The sequence below is a fragment of the Cheilinus undulatus genome, linkage group 7 (assembly GCF_018320785.1).
Source record: "Cheilinus undulatus linkage group 7, ASM1832078v1, whole genome shotgun sequence".
Taxonomy (NCBI): Eukaryota; Metazoa; Chordata; class Actinopteri; order Labriformes; family Labridae; genus Cheilinus; species Cheilinus undulatus.
This window is the reverse complement of record NC_054871.1, coordinates 32074673-32087136: the sequence shown is the minus strand read 5'-3', so window position 1 is coordinate 32087136 and position 12464 is coordinate 32074673.

Sequence of the window (12464 nt, the reverse complement as noted above, 5' to 3'; positions counted from 1 at the left end):
TACTGACTTGAAGGGTGTGAATGTTTATGCAGTCTTTTATATTTCCTTACGTACATTTTTTTTCGTTTGACATTACTTTGTAGAAATACGTCTTCACTTTCATATTAGATTAATTTTGTGACAGCACATAAACACCAAGTCCTGTCTTGTAACATCACTTCTTGTGTTGACATCGCTCACATACCCTTACATCTTTTACTGTATGAAATAGTGCCATTACATCACACTAATGTGGTATTATGTACAATTTGCATTGTATTTTTTATTGGTAATTAAGTTAAAGAATATCTCAGGTGGCAAGAATTAATGTAAAAATAATGTAACAGTTCAACTAGATACTATTAGCTGTGGGTAACTAAGTAATGTAATATATAATTTTTTTTTAGAAAGTAATGAGTAATAAGTGATGGATTACCTTTTTTGAGTACCTACCCTAACACTGGTTGCCAATCTGTCATCCAAGAGAGGTTTTGGAAAGTCTGACATGGTGCCATCATAAAAAACACAAAAAAACATGTGTAGTATGATTTGGCCATTAGTAAGCTACAATGGTAGCAAGACAAATCTCCTAAGGGAGATGGCAGGACTAAAGTTTTGCTAAGATGTTATCACTTTGCAAGCAGCAGCACAAGCACAACTGAACACTAAACATTTCTCAGTTATAGCTTGGTAAAGCCAGAGGTTATCATTTAATGTCCATTTTGCTTATTACCATGATATCGTTGTTAATGATCACTTACCTTACATCGCTAACACTTTTAAGCCCAGTTAACCAAACAAACTGCAATTTATCAGTTTTGGATATCAATTTACAAAGATGAACAAGAACTTTAAGACTCAGAACAAATAACAATAACGAATTCTGAATGTCACATAGACTTTATGTTCTATAATTGGTGTTAATTTGTAGCCTTCGGGTTATCATTTTTAAAACATTTGAGGGAACTGAACTGGACTGAATGGTTTTGTATTTTCATGAATTATCAGAGAATTTAACAAGACAGTCTGACCCTTCATCTGTGAAGCTTTCTATTTCAGAATGGAAATACATGCTAAAACTTTTGAAACAAGTCATATTAAAACTTCCATTCAGGGTTAGGGTAAGGGTTAAGGTGAGAGTTAGGATACCAAAAGTTAAAAGTCTAAAAACCGGACCAGCAAAACCTGATAACAAAACCGTTTAATAAAGCAAAGTAAACAGTCTGCTTACAGGAAAAAGCTAGTTCTCCATGAAAACATTCTATGTAGCAAATGTAGTGTATGTGGCTCTGTAAGCTACGTGGCTAATGTAGCTATGCAACTAAGATAGCTAAAGCTAAGCTCACAAAGCAGCTACATAAACTATAATTTATTTACATAGCTAAGTTGGCTTCAGCTACATTTGCTTAAGATGTAAGTGTGACCCCAGCCTTAAAGCTAACTCCGCCCACTTCAGTAATTCAAAAAATGCACAGAAAGTAAGCAATTTGGTACTGAGAGGAGGGAGGGGAAAAGGACAGGGTTTTCCAGATGAGGGGGGAGTGACAGTGACAGAGTCCTGCAGCTCTAGTGCCTCAGAACCATCTTTTGAGGTGGAGGATTTTTCCCCTCCAGAGTTCCCTAAAGCAGGCTATACTGTGGTGGTGGACCATGGTGGTCCTGAGCACTACCTGTTTGGGATGTTTGCTCCAGCACGGAGTTACAAAAGGCGAAACTCTTGGCTTGTAACCCTGAATGCAATGAGGCAGTGCAGGTGCAGGAGAGGATGGAAGTGGTCCCTGAATGGTAAAGATGGATAAAGGCGGTAACGATCTACCTTTTATATAAAGTTTGTGATGTAGAAGCCCAGCAATGGTGAGTTTCTACGTCACACAAGCCACGCCTTTTCAGAAAAGATTTTTCGAAGCAGATGTCTGTTTGAGCTAATTAAAAGCCATAAAATGCAGATTTTTATCAGTTTGGGGTAGATGTCAGAAATAACACCAGCATTGATGTGTTTTACCATCGTTCCGTTAGATACCTCAGTGTACAGCTTAAAAAAGGTTCAAATGTTCACTGCTTCTTTAAGATCATGTCGCTAAAGTTAATTTAGCTACATCGGCTTAAACATTAATTATGTAGCTAGTGTAGCTATGTTGTTATGCTAATAACGCTGAAAACAGCCACCATTCATGTAGCTATTTCTAAAACATGTCTAAACAGAATATATTTGCAGATTAGATCCCTGGCCTCTTTTCTCTGTTTTATGAAGGAAACATCTCTTTGTCTGTAATGTTTGCAATGTGGTTATTATGTTAATGTAACTGCCAGACTTTGTTTATGAATAAAGTTGAATTTTTAAAAGATCTAAAACTGGACATATGTTGTCCTGGCAAGTTAATTGCATTATATTTCTGAGATATACAGTGTCTCAGATGAACCGTCTGTGAGAGTGACCGTCAGAAATGTACCGTCTGTAGCCAGACCCCTCCCAAATTTAATCGTGGCCTGTGAACTGTTTTGAATCAAAAGGTCCTGTAAAAGAGCGTCCCACTCACTTATCAATTGTGGGGATACTACACAGTAAATGACAATCACCACACTGTACATGTTTAGATTTTTCTTGTTTCACCTTGTTGTAATCAGCCCATTTACTTAAGTATAATAATTTTATCTGAACAATGGCCCTTTGTTCAAAAACTCAGTCCATCCCCTAATCCAGGCCCAATTCAAACCCAAATAAATTATTAGGAAGGTGTGCAAAACTGCAAGTGATCATGAAGGGAAATGTAAACTTTTTAGATTCACCTACAGTAGGTGAGGTCATGTAAGGTTGTAATCTTTAAAGATAGGTGCTTTGTTTTAAATCCTCCAAAAGTTGTAATGACAAAACAATGATATTTCAAACCTATGTGTTAGAATTCTTTTCATAGTGTAATGGTATCTGATGGTCCAGCAATGCTTTGAGTTCAGGTTATTCCTGCCAACTTTAAATCAGTGTTGTTTTCCTCATTGGCAGAAGAAGAGCACATTTCACAAGTCAAACAAGGACATCAGGGTGAGCAGCATTGCTCTCCAAAAACATCCATGTACAAAGTATCAATGCAACAAAGGTAGAGGTATAAACATCAGTATCAGATGTCTGATGAGGAATGCCAAAAGGATGACCAAACTGCAAAGACAGCTGTGGATTAGGCCTACACAGAAACTTGTAGTTCAACACATTTCTTGTCTGTCAGATTTCTCATCTACATGACTGACAGCTGTGAGCCTTTTTTTGTTTATATTTAAGGCAGCAAACCTCAAACCTCAGAGGTTTGTGCACACCTCAACCAGAATGAGACATAAACTGTAGTCAGGCGGAGACTGGAATGTCTCCCAGATAGTAGTAGCCTGTCTGTATGTTCGCCTGTCTGTATGTTGGTCTGTCTGTCTGTCTTCTGGGCTTCCATTTTATGGTGTGCTGGTGAGGCCGACTCAGATATGGTTTCACTCCCCTTGGCAGAGCCAGGCCTGGCTGCTGACAGCAGGTTTTATTTGATGTGGATGTCCCGTGTTGGGTTTCAGAGCTGGCTTCAACATATGATCTCCATTATGACCAGAAGAGCAATGCATGCTGGTAGATGACTGGTGACTGTTCAGACAGACAGAAGGGTGGGGGGGCGTTGGAGGAAGAGATGGAGGAGGGCCAACAGATGGAGAGTGGCGTTGCTGGGATGGAGAAATGGATCAGGTGGAGGAGATAAGAGAAGAAGATGAAATGGAAGAAATTTAAAAGGTTGAATTCTAAATAAATAAATATATAAAGTGAATACAGGTTGGTAGGAGCATTAGTGCTTTAACAACAACCAGGGTGTGACTTTTCCATGTTTACCTTTACACAATTAAACCTGTATCAAACACAGTATGCATGATTCTTTATTTAGTACATTGTCCCTTACAACAAAGATTAACAAAGATCATTTTAAACAGTGAGTGGTTGATGCTTTGGTTGGATTTCAGGGTCTTGCATTCACCACACAACAGATGTTAATGACGCCAAGGAAATGTATATTTTCTCTTAGATATGCAGATCATAAATTTACATCTTCCCACATGGACATCATACACCATCTGTTCACTTATTACATAAAAGTCATTGCTATTAATGCCGTTGGTGCTATTATGTATATATTATGCATGTCTTTGAAAACTTATGTAAGCCTAAGCAATTTCACTGTACTTCAGTTATTAGAGTAATAATTTAATAAAGTCAATTAGGCAAGTAATTTGAAGATGTAAACATCCATTACAGTAAGAGTAACATATGAGAGCAGTTTAACTTAATGAAATTTAATTTGTGAGTTAAATTAATTGAATTCAATAATTTTCTGCGAGTGGTTCATCTTTTTTGTTATCCATACTCTCCTCCACTTACACTTGCACTGATGCTGTTTTCAGAAGCACACACTTGCACTGAATAGCAGAGGTCTTTGCATTTAAGAAGACTTAATCTCTGAAATACACCAGGCCTGTGCTTCAAGAAAATATCAGCATTTCACTGTAAACTGCATGACCCTGTTTACACATTGTATTAACATCTAGGTTGGATATTTGGATACCAGTTGAAAATTAATGCTAGGTTCTAATGTTGTGGTGACAGTTTTATCTGCATATGGAGGTGCTGGGATGCCTTCATCCATATTTTTATAATATAGATTTTTAAACATAATGGCGCTCATTAAAACAAGTCAACTGATGTGAAATGTAGCAGTCCACCAGTAAGCAAACAGCGTGGCTTATTTACATCCATCCAGCCTTGTTGGGAAATTGTCTTGAATTGGGTTGTCATTTCAGTCTAGTAACCTAAAAAGTTTATTTGCTAAAAAGTTTGTCACTGTTTCCTTTATGATAAAATGAAGCATTATGGAAGAAATGCTAGTCATTTGGCCCGTAGCTAATTACCTTATGTGCATTGAAGCCACTGGAAAAACAAATTACTGGGGATGAATTAGAGATAAGCCAAGTGGCTAGCAGCGCCCAGACTCCACATTTTGATCTTGCCAGATCTCACCTGGTTTATTTGTTAAATAGCATGTTACCATTTCCCTTAAAGGCATGTTTATGAAAAAAATAAGGGAGAAAAGGTGTTAAAGAGGCACTACTAGCCTCTTAGCTTGTGGCTAATTCAACCCCATTCATTTGTAGACAGACAGCCACTGCAGGGGATACTGACACAGATAATGTATGAGCTGTTATATGATTAACACACCAGATGGACCTTTTTACATGATCCTACCCAGAGGTGGAAAGTAACTAATTACATTGACTTAAATTACTGAAATGAGTAGTTTTTGGGTACCTGTACTTTTTGAGTAAATTATGAAATCATTACTATTAGTTTTACTTAAGCAAGTTTTAACCAGACTGTACTTTTACTGGAGTACAAAACTCTTTTACTTTTTCCACCTCTGTTGACTAAAAAGTAGCACATAGTGAGAGAATGATACCTCATTAAATCCTACAGCAGCTTTTATTTCACTTTATTGTAAAGGTGTGACCTTACCTGAGCAACCTGGTTGGTCTCAAATTGCAGAAGTTACAATATTTCTCCAACTTAAGATGTGTGTCTGGAAAAACACCATACCTATATAGCTGCAGCCACGCTAGTCTTTTCACCAGCTGTCATATTTGACATGTGTGTAGTCACTCCAACTGGACCATTCCACAGATACCACATCCTTCTTCTCAAATGCCGCTGATTGGTTCGTTCATTCTCTGACCAGGAACAAGCATATAACTTCAAGCTTTGCAAGAATGAGCCACCTGATGGCAAGCATGAAACCTGGCTAATCTATCAGTTTTACGCAATAAATGCAGGTAAGTGCGTTCCAATCACAGTTCGTCACTGGAGACATACTTTTAATATAAAGTGTAAATGCATATACTAAAGTGTGGTTAACTTGGTATCTGTTTACCCAACGTAGATGTTAATACAACAAGTAAACAAGTTCTATGAACCACTTTCAGCATTAGTCCTGCACTACTGACAACAAGGAGGATACGATACATTTCCAGATATGAAATGAAACATGATGGATCCAAGACAGCTATAATATTAGACATAATGTATTCTGCTTGATGAAACGTGAATTGTGTGTTGGCACATCACTTGGATATTGCTTCTCTCGAAGTGTCTCTCTTTAAAATATTGAATCTATTCAACGAATAGATTAAAGGTTTAAGGTAGTATTTGTTTAAAAAGACAAGAAAGTGTTTAACATAAAGTCTAAGATTGTAACTGTTTTCAGTGAAATGTGCATGGAAAACAGACATTTTGTCTGACAACTTTATCTACTTTGCTACAAATATAGCCGCAGATCTGTATTACTATCATCATATTTCTGTCTCTTTTTCCCATGTCTAAAATCTACGCAAAACTCCAAAAAATTGCCGTGATAATTGCTAATTGCGCACAAATCATACTGAGGATGGCAGGAGAATGAGTAAAACTGGCTTACTATTAAAGCTTGTAGTCACATTTTATGTAGATGATACACTGAATGACCTTCAGGGGCCTAAATTTTAGTTCAAACACAAAAAAAAAAAAATTCACACCATTTAGTGCATTTTAAAACCATCACATTAAAACCAGGCTATTATTACTTCCATATGACAGCCTTGCAAATGTAATTCTTCATTGATAATAATAGTTAGTTATGTTATCCTATAAAGGCCTTCCATCTTTCCTTGTGTTGATAATAAGTTGGCCTAACTTTAACACTGATGTGTTAAATAATTTGATGGAGGAGGAGCGGAAAAATCATATTTATTGGATTTAAATGTTTTGGGGGCTCTCTCTCCATCAAATTGTGCCTGCACACCATTCTATAATTCCTTCTTATCGGCCAGAGGCTTTAGTTATTTACTTTAAAATGGACTAATTTCTTATTCCAGCGGAGGGGGGGCAGGCTGCTGACTTGAACAGCTGCTTCATGACCCAAAAAACTGTCAGTCTTTCCCTGGAATAAATTGTGGAATGTTCCATTTGGCGGCGCGGGGGTGGCGGAATCTGGGAGATGCCACGACTCACTCAAAAAGGGATGATTTTCATGTGGTAGTAAAACAGACACAAAAGCACATATATTTCGAGATATTTGGTGCTATTTCTATGAAACTCACCGATGTTTTAACCCGGATACGGCTCGCTGTTTTCTACAGTTCACCCCCGCCTTTGAGAGGAGAGTTTCGTGTAGGCTCATAGTAGAATCAATTCACAGAGAGGGCAACTTGAAACCGTCCTCTCATGCCTGTGCGCCTAGTTTGGAGAGAGTGGCGTGTCGGGCAGCTTGGAGTTTAATAGTCCGGGTAGCATCCGTGCTGTATGTACATGTCTACCTCCCCATGTGTACGTGCATGGATGTTACGGCTATAAAAGAGCGAGAGACACAGAAAGAAAGAAGGAGAGAGGGAGAAAAATGTGCTCGGAATTCTGATTTGACACGTTGCTAAAGCTCTGATTGAATCTTTGTTTTAGGCGCAGCGGAGGTTTATGTCAGTTGTGGTGAAATAAAGTTAGTGCTCCAACAAAGTCCGCTCTGGTGGGTGCTCCTACCTTCCGTGCGTCCGTGTGTCTGAGAAGGAGAGAGAGAGAAACAAAGCGAATGTCAAAGAGATGAAGAGTGTGTGAACATTTCCCTCCCATAAAACCACCAAACTTTTCACCGTGGCAAGGCTGATCTGACACAGACTCACATTCATTTTGACACTTCTCACACACTTGGCATGACTCAGATGGCTGCAAAAGTGACAGGTTTCATGCCCGGCTACCTCTGTTATTTGTGCTGCTCTGTGCACAAAGAATCATGGGTAAAAATAACCCATGAGGTGCACTGTTTAAGAGTTTGATTTTTACATTTGACTAATGGGGGGATAGAATACTATGGCTAACATTGACATTGTGATAATAACACTAAGTTAAATGGCAAACATATCAGTGTAGGGAATAGAGTCAACGATTAACCCTTCATTTCAGTATGGCTACTGAGGCAAGACAACCAGAGGTAAATGGACTTGAGCTTGAACAGTTGTTTTCTAGTTGCCAGACTTATCCATTCACTCCACATTCACACACTGATGGTGAAGGTTCTTACGGAGATTGGCCATCAGTTTTAGCTAATCCCAGTCATATCCATACACATTTACATGCCACTGATGCAGCAGTGGGAGCAAATTGGGATTAAGTGTCTTACCCAAAGACACATCAACATGTGAGGCCATTCATACAGAAACCTCTGGGATATCTGAATATCTCTAAAACTCCTCTCCATAATATTTCTTTCAGGAATATGATGAAATATTAAACTTTTGTGGTGGATTTCAAAATAATAGATTGCCATTGAAATAACATGTTTTATTAGTTGATAGGGATTTCTGTCAGATCATCTTGGCAGTTTCAAATATATTTGCTCTTGCTAGTAATTGATTAAACAAGTTAATCACATAAATGATTTGATTATGATGATTAATGATTAATCATACATTTGAATTACTAACATTTACTTGTATTTCAGTTGGAGCTAAAAGAAGTACAAGTATGGTAAACTTTACTTGTTTTTGAACTTTATTTAAGATCTCAGCTTAGTTGTAATTGTTTGTATATTCCAATAATTCATAAGGCTCATAAACATCTGCACTAGAGGACTACGGGAAGAGGATGTGGTCAAACTTGGTCATATGATTAATTTACGTTTTTTTGTTATTTTTAAAAACACATTTTCCAGATTAATCATGACTTTTAACACCTTAAAACTCACAGACTTTTTGAACATATGAACAAATATTAAATGGTTGAACGAGTTAGCTTGTCAGCTTGTTCCGCTGACCATACCTCTTTTTTATGAATAATTTCTCAAAAAATGCTCCATTCCTCTCCTTGCAGCTAAAGGACATTTCTATCCTTCCATGAAAACGCGCACTTTCTTGTGTTGGACACTAGGTGGCATCATTCATGTATTTATCCATCCATCCATTTTCTATATGGCTAATCCCGTTGGGGGTTGCGGGTCTTGTATTTATGGATATTCAAACATCAGACACATGCAGTCTTGCATAAATTTTAAGCATGTAGCGCACTAAGTAATAATCACAGGGCCTGATGCTTCACAACTCGGGGCTGGAGCGGCAGGATGGGGCGGCCAGAGTCAAGCTTGACGACATTTCTTTGCCTCTTTACACCTTAGCCCAGAGACCACGGCAGTTTTCAGGCCCTTGGAACATCCACAGCAGCGACCAGGGACTCATGGCAATCCTGCTACCTGCCCGAACAGTACCCCGGGCCGTGCTAACTTACCACATCCACACTTCACTCTGCCCTAAAAGTGTGGACTTTGTTTTGTTTTCAACAGATTATTTTCCCATGCCCCTGCTAGTATGCAAAGACATCCAGAGCCTGACGAGGATTGTGCCAATCCTCCTCCCCGCCTGATTCTTGCCACATCTACACCTTCAGTCACATTGTTTGGCCCAAACAGGTACCAGTTTAGCTCAGTGGGTAGAGCAGGCTCCCATATACAGAGGCTATAGCCCTCAACACACCGGTTGTGGGACTGATTCCCAGTCTCAGCACTGTTTGGTGCATGTCTTCCGCCTACTCTCTCTCCATATTTCCTGTCTCCATCCAGCTGTCCTAGCTATATAAAGGCAGAAAAGAATAATCTTGAAAAAATTGGTTCAAACATGCCTAAAATTTCAGTACAGTACTCTACATAAGTGTAAACAACAAAATGATGCACGTCATTTCATCTGTGAAGCCAGAAATTCCAGGATGGTAGTCGTATGCCTCCTCCTGAATGTTCCCCGAAGTTGAAAATCTGACTGAAACTCAGAGGAACTTTTTATTAGTTACTTATTCATAACTGGAGTGCTATCAACTCAGTCAACTTTGATTTGATGTCATTGCCAGGTCTGACATCCATCTGCCTAGGTAAGTGGACCAAGGAGCACTTGACACCTACCCCCTACCAGAAGATTCAGGCATTAAGAATAAACACATAGAGATGATCAACTTTTATGCTGATGATCTTGTTTGGGTTGTTTTTGCTCATGATGAAACATTAATATTAATTACAGTCTGTTTCATAACCATTCAAAAACTCCTAACAGGAGCTTTAAAGTATAAATTCACATTTAGCCATCTTTAAATCAACATTTTTAAATGCCGTTTTACACATTCCTACTAAAACCATTTGTCTTACTTCTCACACGGCTGCATCGAACTTCTCACCCCCTGGTCACTTTCTAAACAATCTCTAAAAGCAGGAATACATTACATTTTCACCATTCCCCCTAGCTTTAATCCTAAAGATAAATATTCACAAATACACACTACAATAGATCATCCAATCAATCCCCCTGATGAACTCTCCTTCTCCTTCCCTTAACTGTCTCTGACTGTCGCTCCTCTCTCATTATTCTGTTCGTTTCCACCGCCGGTCTCACACACATCTACACATTAACACATGCCGCTTGGTGTGTGTAAGTGTGTGTGTAAGTGGTGGTGGCTTGTTTAATGCACTGCAGGTTGGCTCCTGCAGCAGGTCTGGCCAGATAAGCGCAGCACACAGCTTTCTGCTGGGAGGGAGGGAGAGGGAGAGGAACATTGCCTCTTCACTCACATAAACCATTAAATTGTAATAATGGGGCCACCAGCACCCAAAGCTAAAGGCAGAGCGCCCCCTGTGGGTGGTTTGCCAGAAGACAGTCAGAGAGCCGAGGCTTGTTGCTTGCATTTGTCCCCTCTCTCTGGCTAAATTTGGCACCTATGGATATTATTTTGAGTTTTCTGTCATGGTAGAAAGATGATGCAAATATTTCTTTTTGCAGTTTTGCATGCATTTAAATGGTGGCTGATTTAAGGTATATATAGAACTGCATATTTCCCATATTTCCTTGGTGTTTATTGTGTTGTAAGTATGGACAGACCTCTGTCAGGTCATAAATGTCAGCTCACGTGTGTCATCCTGAGATTTAGGGCTGCAGGCACCATAAACCTCTGTTTGTCTTTCCCTGCGTCAACACTCAGTCTGATTGTAGGAGCCAAAGAAACAACAGCGTTCATTTGCATTAAATGAGTCAATGTGCCAGTGAGAGAAGCACAATCTGTCCCGGCTCCTTTTATCATATTAAGCTCTTACTCCTCTTTCACGTCTACTCACAAATAGAGTCTATCTGAGAAGAGATCAGTCACACACACACAGACATGAGCCCCCTCTTCATTTTTTTTTTATCAATGGGAGCCCAGCTGCAGCCAAACTCATTCACTGCATACACAGGCCAGGTCAAGTAACTAAGTGGCACTACAGCAGGCAATTTTTCTCTCTTTACCGAAAGTGTGTGAATGTATAGCAGACAAAGCAGAGCTCTGATCCAGTCAGCACCCTTCAACATGGGGAAGTCAAAGACACAAATTTTCTCCTTCTGCTCTTGTAGCAGCTCGAGGAATTGAAATGATGAGAAAAAAGGAGCATTTTCTGGGTGTAAAAGTTCAGAGAGAATGAAATTGTTATGGTCCTCTGATTCTTTGCACTCAGTAATGGCTCACTTTAACTGTCATCACCTTCATGTGGACAATTTCAACTTCAAACTTTTGTTTGTCGGACATCACAGTAAAATGCAATGCAACCTAATATGATCTAATGTGATAACATCTTCAGGTACGCCACATGTGGCCCTCCCCCTCACTCACTGAGGCCCCCAAGTCAATTTCAAATGCTAATCAATGATAACTTTAAGAAAGCACACCAAAATCTGCCATTATAGCGTGAAAACAGAAACATTTCTATTATAATTTTTGAGGCTGGTATGTGGCTAGTTCTTTTGTTTAGTTTTCGATTCACTGTAAAACTTGCTATCTTTTGATCTTTTTTATGTACATAATTTTTTCCCTGCTGCCCTTAGCCCTGCCTTTTGCTCTCTGATGACCTCAGTGTGCCAGCGACTAGGTGGAATATTTGGAGCCAGTTTAGACAGTAGAGGGCAGAGTTGGTCCAGAGAGGAGGCTAGTGAGGAGCCAAGTGTCTTTAGCCCTGTTAAAAAAAACTGTGGAACTTGTTATCTTTTGTTTTTTTGACATGTTATCTTACCTATATTTGTTTGTGTTCTACTTTCTTTTTTGTTTTGATTAATTTTCATCGTTTTTCATTGATTTTAACATAATTTATTTTTAGTATTTAGTATTGATTTGATTTAAAAATGCATCCATTAACTTCTTAATTTCTTTTATTTGTATTTTTATTTCTTTTTTACATTTTAAATGGGTTTAATTTTGAATTTATTATTTATTTTATTTAGTTAATTACATTTTTTAATCATTTTTGATCTTTAATTAAGTTATTGTGTCTTTACTTTTTATTTTAAGACAGCTTGATTCACTCCAAGTCTTTCTGTACAACTTTTTTTTTAACACGTCACTAAAAGTACTTGTAAAAAAATGAATGTGCATGTAACTATCCTGTTCACTGCATTGA